This window comes from Dipodomys ordii, unplaced genomic scaffold (assembly GCF_000151885.1).
Source record: "Dipodomys ordii isolate 6190 unplaced genomic scaffold, Dord_2.0 Scaffold80, whole genome shotgun sequence".
In the NCBI taxonomy this organism is placed as follows: Eukaryota; Metazoa; Chordata; class Mammalia; order Rodentia; family Heteromyidae; genus Dipodomys; species Dipodomys ordii.
In genome coordinates, this window is record NW_012267296.1 from 3706130 (window position 1) to 3712822 (window position 6693).

Genomic DNA, 6693 nt, shown 5'->3' on the forward strand with positions numbered 1-6693 from the left:
TCACCAAAAAATCCACAAGTAGGAAGTGGCACTATAGCTCAAGTGGTAGAGTTCTGGCTTCAAGCTGAAGAGCTCAGGGACAGCACCCAGGCCCAGATTTCCAACCCCAAGACTGCCAAAAAAAATGCCACAAATAGAGATGTGGGTCAAATTGTAGAGCAATAGCTTTGAGAAAAATAAAGCTCAGGAACAGCACTCAGGCCAGGAGTTCAAGCTCTACGACTGGCACAAAAAAATCTGCACAAGTTTACAAACATGAAACTAGAATAAATATTACTTCAAAAATGAAATTAAATATTTAGCAAATTAATATTATTTCAGTTAAATTTAAGCAAATTTCAAGAAATAATTTAAAGCAATACAGAAGGCAAAGGGCATTAGATATAGAATATAGAGATAATTACATTGCTGAAAGTTAACAGGCTGCAGTATTAAAAATGAAAATACATCAGGCACTAGAGTCTAACGCTTGTACTCCAAGCTACTCAGGAGGCTGAGATATGAGGATCAAGGTTCTAAGCCATCCCAGGCAGGAAAGTCCCCTTGTGGTTGGTATCTCCATTTAAGTACTTAAAAACTTGAAGTGGAGGTATGGTCAAAGTGGTAGAGGGCGATTCTTAAGCAAAAGAGCTCAAGGACAATGCCTAGGCACTGAGTTCAAGCCTCAAGACTGACAAAAACCTGTTATAAGAAAATATCAGGGATTCTACACTAGAAGATGGTCTAAGATTGCCAAGAGATGGTGTCACGGCGAGAATCGTCGATTATCAATAAGTCTCTTCTAGCAGATTTCTTTGAGTAACAAATATGATTAGGTAACATCAAATAGAGTGAAAACAGGGGTTATACCATGGGGGAGGGACATACAAAGCATCAAAAAAATCACAGGGTACCTTATAAATACATTAGAAATAACAGCAAGCAAGAAAGAATAAAACCACGTGTGTCCTTATCTTGGAGTTCATTTCGCTTAACATCATCTTATCTGACCTTTTCTGCTTGTCTCAGACATATACTAGTATTGCAAATAAGGGAGGGGAAGGGAAAAAATTGTTTAAATAGGGATGCAGGTTTATCTCTTGCAACAATGAGATGTACAAAATGCTATGTCGAAAAATGAACTTTACAATTTGGGGTGGGTAGTGCAGTTGTGGAGATGGGAGGGAAAGGAAGGGATGATAGGGGAAAAATAAACGAGGAGGCAACAATGCTTGATAAGAAATGTACTCATTACCTTGCTCAAGTAATTGTAACCCCTCTGTATAGTATTTTCACAATAAAAAACTTATTTAAAAATATTACTAGGTAATTAAATGTGTATCTTGTGGACCTGGACTTACCTGGAATGTGCAAGGGTCCTGCCTGAAGTTCCTTCTGTAGCTTCTTTCTCTTGAACTAATTAAGAGAAGATGGCAAAAGTCAACTTAACTAGAGACCTCATTCCTAGGCAGATTAAGGAGTGGTGTGCCATGAGCTTTGAACAGTGCTACCATGTCATTGAACCCTTTATCTAGAGGCAGGGCCTAGAAGCAGAGAAACAGGGGATGAAAACATTCAACACCAGCTAATTGTTACCATAGAAAACAAGCCCTGCTCAGCAAAATGCTCTGATGATTCAAAGGAAGACTGACAGGACACTTTAAGATCTAATTTTGCTAAGGTAAAATGAAACCCCTCAGAGAGATACATGTGAAGGCTGTGAAGGCTGGGTGTGACAATTTACAACCTGGCCTTTCCTCTGGTCTGTACAGCTTGATTCTACAACATTCATGATGCTTGTGATTTGGAGGGGAAAAGTCAAAAGTAAAAGAGATTGGGGGAAGCAGAAAGAGGCCAGAGTCCATCTGTGGGTCACCTTTTGACTTGTCTAGCTGGACGAGTAAAGAGACTGAGGACAGGCTGTGAGCAACAAAGTTACTCTGATGATCTATATTAAGTGAGGCTAGGCTGTGAGCAACTGCTCTAAATTCTTGGCCATCGTGATATTGGACATGAAAACTATTATGATAATATGTATGTATGTCCTGTGGCTGCTATAACAAAACAACACTAAGGTATTATCTCACAGTTTGGGAGACAGGGATCTGACACAGGCCTCCAGATATTGCAAGAAGGTCCCTCCTGGAGGCTTAAGGAAGAATCCATGTCTCACCTTTTGTAGCTTCTAGAGACCCTGCATCCTTTATCGTGTACTTCTTTCCTCCCCTCCAGTGCCAACAGTGCAGTCTCCTACTCTCCTCACTCTGAATCTGACCTTTCTGCCTTCCTCTGAGAAGGATCCTTTTGTAGGCTGCTGTTAGCTGATTTGAAATAACAGACAAAAGGGCTGGAGGTATGGCTCAAGTGGTAGAGTGCTTGTCTAAGCAAGCATGAGGTTCTGAGCACACATAGTACTGCTAAAATAAATAAACGAATCAGACATTTGCCCCCTCACAGTTCTTGAGTCCATAAGTCTAAAACCAAAGGAAGCTTGACTTCTCCATAGGCTCTATTGTGGATCCTTCCTGCCTCTTCCAGCATAGGATGGCCCTTGGCATCCTTGGCTTGTGGTCACTCCATTCATTATCTTCATCTTCACATATGCTATTCTTCTGTGTTCTCTTTTCTTTTCTTTCATGCAGTACTTAGGTTTGAACTCAGTGTTTCACACTTGCTAGACATGTGTGTTGTTACTGAGTCACACCTCACCCTCTTCATCATGCCTTTGATATACAAAATATTTTAGTTCAAAGTTTCATTGGTCCCCTGGGATTTTGATGTTATATCTGAAAAAATCATTGCTAACTCAAGGCTATTAAGATTTATACTGGTTTTTCTCCAAGTCTTCTATTGTCTTAGAAATTCTATGTAGATCTTTTATTCATTTTATGTTCCTTTTTATATATGATATAATTATGTGTTATATATATGTAAATATAATATATGTGTGTATGTATATATGTATGTTATTCTTTTGCATATGAATATCCTATTGTCACATTACATCTATCTTTCTCTACTGAATTGTCTGGCACTTTTACCAGAAATCAAGTGACTGTAAGTATATAGGCATATTTATGAACTCTGCTCCATTGATCTAAACGCCTGTCCTTGTATGCCAGTACCACTTTTGTAGCAAGTTATGAAGCTAGGAAGTGTATCTTCCAACTTCATTCTTTTTCAAGATTGTTTGGTTATTCTTGGTTCTTTGCATTTCCATGAGTTTCAAGGCTTGTGCCACCTGTTTTTACAAATAAAGTTTTATTGGAATACAAAAGAAAAAGGAAAGAAATAACATCTAATGTAAGATTCTGTCACACTTTGACATTTTACACAAAAAGTGAAATAATGTGATTTCCAAATAATATTTAATGTGGCATATTGAGTCTAAAAATAATGAACATTAAAAATTCACAATTACAAAATCTACCTCATATATTTTGATGTTATTTTAGAAAGTAGAAGTTCTATAAACTGTATTTTAACCAATATTTTGGTACTAAAATGCTAAATTGCCATTGCTTTAATATCAGAGAAAATATAATTGAACAAAGTCACCAAAACCATGTAGACAATTATCATAGATGAGACAGAAAAAAATCAACATATAGATTTAGTAGCTTAAATGTTTATTTCTTATGTTTTGGAAGCTAAGGTCATGGTGCCAAGAGATTCAATTCTTTCTCAGGAAGCTCTTTCTGGATTTCAGACAATTTCCATCTGCTATTTTCTCATAAAATAGTGTAAAGAACAATTGTATCTCTTCCTTTTATTATAGGACATTAACTATATCTTTATTTAATGAAATTTTACCCTTATTCCTCATGTACACCTACTTACCTTCATAATATTTAATTTTTCCCTTCCTTCTTTCTATTCTTTCTGCCTCAAGATAGGGTTTAACTATGTATCTGAGGCCTGATAGCTGTCAATGTCTTGTGACTATATCCTAACTACTCAGGAAGATCTCAGTTTATAGACAGCCCAGGCAGGAAGTACACAAGACTTATGTCCAATTAATCACAAAAAAGCTGGAAGTGTAAGTGTAACTTGAGTGGTAGAGCATTACTCTTGAGTGTAAAACCTAATGTATCGTACCCAGACCTTGAGTTCAAACACCAGTACTGGCAGATAAAAAAAAAACAAAACAAAAGTTCATGACATTAAAAAATTAGTTCACAACTACATTTTGAGATTTAAATATGCGTCTGTCAGTAATTTATAGAAAAATATGTATAACTGTAGCAAGTATCTTAAATAATTAAATAATAATATAAACACAGTAGGCTGATACATAAATAATATACAGATGTTAGCAAATTAAGTGTAGTTTTCAAATGTACACATGAAACATTTATGAAAATAGACACTAAACTCACACATTGCTTAGAATATCTATTTAAACTGCAATAGAATTAATTATATTAAAATTTTTCTTGAAAGTAAATAGTATTAACATTATGACCAAAAACATCACTAGTTTTTTTAGCTATAAAGTTTTTAAATAACCCTTGATAATGTCCTAAAGATTTCCTGTGTTTAGAATAAGCTTCACCTACCTTAGCTAATCCAAACCCTAGCTTTAGGTTTTAATATTACCAGTTGTTAGATTAAAATGACTGCATGGATTTGCAAAGCTCAAGAAGCAGAAAAGCTATAGACAGAAGTTTCAATTTTGAGTCTTTTAACTCCTCTTTCCTGCATGGAAAACAAGAAATATTTCCATCTTCTGTATTTCTTTACTTAAACTCTATTAAAATAAATCATTGGCAAAACATAAATTTATAAATAAATAAAAAAGTTTTGGTCAAAGCATATATCACAATTTTAACAAATAGTATAATCAGATATAAGGAAACAACTTATATTCTAACAACTTACATGAACATAGATAAAATCTGTAAATCAAACATTAGCAGATTTAAAGAACGATACATAAAAGTTAAAATCTCTTCAATATCTGAAGGTTAAATCATTTGTATTTAGTTTATCCCTGCAGGATTATTTTAGAATATGAGATAACTGGAACTTCACCTACAATAATCAACCAAATAAAACAAATTGATACAGCAAACCTCTTCATGATTTTATTAAATTAATGTTAGGAACAAAATAAAGTTTGGTGTGTGTGTGTGTGTGTGTGTGTGTGTGTGTGTGTGTGTGTGTGTGTATTGATACTGCGCTGGCACTCAGGGACTTTCACTCTGGCACTCTGGCACAGATTTTTTACTCATGGCCTTTTCCTTCCAGGTTTTTGTGTTTGTTTTTTTTTTGCCTATGCAGGATTTGAACCATGATCCTTCAGATCTCAGCTTCCTGAGTAGCTAGAATCACAGACAAGGTGAATCACCATCATGTGGCAAAATGAAATTTGTTAGTCTAATAAAACCTATTTGCAAAAAAAATCTAGCACTTTTCATATTAGCTGAAATATCCTAAATTATTTCCTCCTTAGTATGGTAACAAGTCACATCACATAAATGTAGTATCACTTGTATTTGCAGTCTTCATCAGTGTAGTATATTAAGTGAATAAAATAAAAGTTGAAGGGTTAAGCACAAAAAAGGAATATCTCAATGTACAGATACAAGAATTAATTAAATATCTAATACATTTATAGGGACCCATAGGAATTCAGCTGCTGAACCAGGCATAGTGGGGGCGGCAGGGGTACTGTGTGATACTCTTTTCTTTCAGTGACTGCAGGAGAGCTGGGGAGCATATCCAACCACTGGCTCTGAGAAGGCTCATGCAGGATTTCATGTGATTGTAAGAGGATCTATCAGTGGGGTCAGTGGTGTACCATCTAAAAACAAACATGCAGTGGAACACAGTTATATTTGGATCAGAAGGGTCATACTTTGAGGATGGTACTTTTAAACTAGTAGAGTTTTCTGAATAATATGCAAATAAACCAACAACCGTTAAGTTTTTATCCAAAATGTATCATCCAAATGTGTATGCTGATTATAGCATATGTTTAGTTATCCTTCAGAATCTGTGGAGTCCAAAGTATGATATATCTTCTATAATTCAGTCTTTGTTGGATGAACCAGATTCAAAAATTGCAGCCTATAGCCAGGCAGCAGAACTTTATCAAGAAAACAAACAAGAATATAAGAAAAGAATTCTGGCCATTGTTGAGCAAAACTGAAATGATTCATAGCAGAAAACTTATTTGTTCATCTTTTTCATCATGGTTGTCTATAATCTAGCTCCTAGTGGAAAAGCAAACAAATTTTAAATGTCACAAGTTTTAAGGATTCTTCAGAAAAAAAAAGTCCCTCTTTACAACATATAAACGTGTATCTTGGTCAGTGTGCTTTTTATCACATGCTGTCAACAGTTACTGCTGCATAAATTTGTAATGTATTCTGTTTGTACTTTTTCTTAGGTTATAATGTTGATATGACAGAATATACCAATTTTGTAAATCTGTACTTATTTTTGAATTCTTCAGAGTTTTAAATGAGAAGAATGCATTATTTTTTTATTTTTGAATATTACATATAAAGGTGTTAAAGCACATAACTTGACTATTAGAAAATGTTTATAAACACGCTGTTAAAATAGAATATATTCTGAAATTTATAATAGTATATAAATTGGAATTACATTTTATACGATGGAAAAATAAAATTAAAATATGAATCACTATATTTTCAATAGATTAGAAAACAATTTGAAAGCAAAATAATTCTACAAAATTAAGGA

General features: G+C 34.4%; 1 pseudogene; it reads left to right on the forward strand.

The window, feature by feature from the left end:
* Window positions 1-5797: 5797 nt before the first annotated feature.
* On the forward strand, window positions 5798-6133 carry LOC105992169 (annotated as a pseudogene).
* Window positions 6134-6693: the final 560 nt, after the last annotated feature.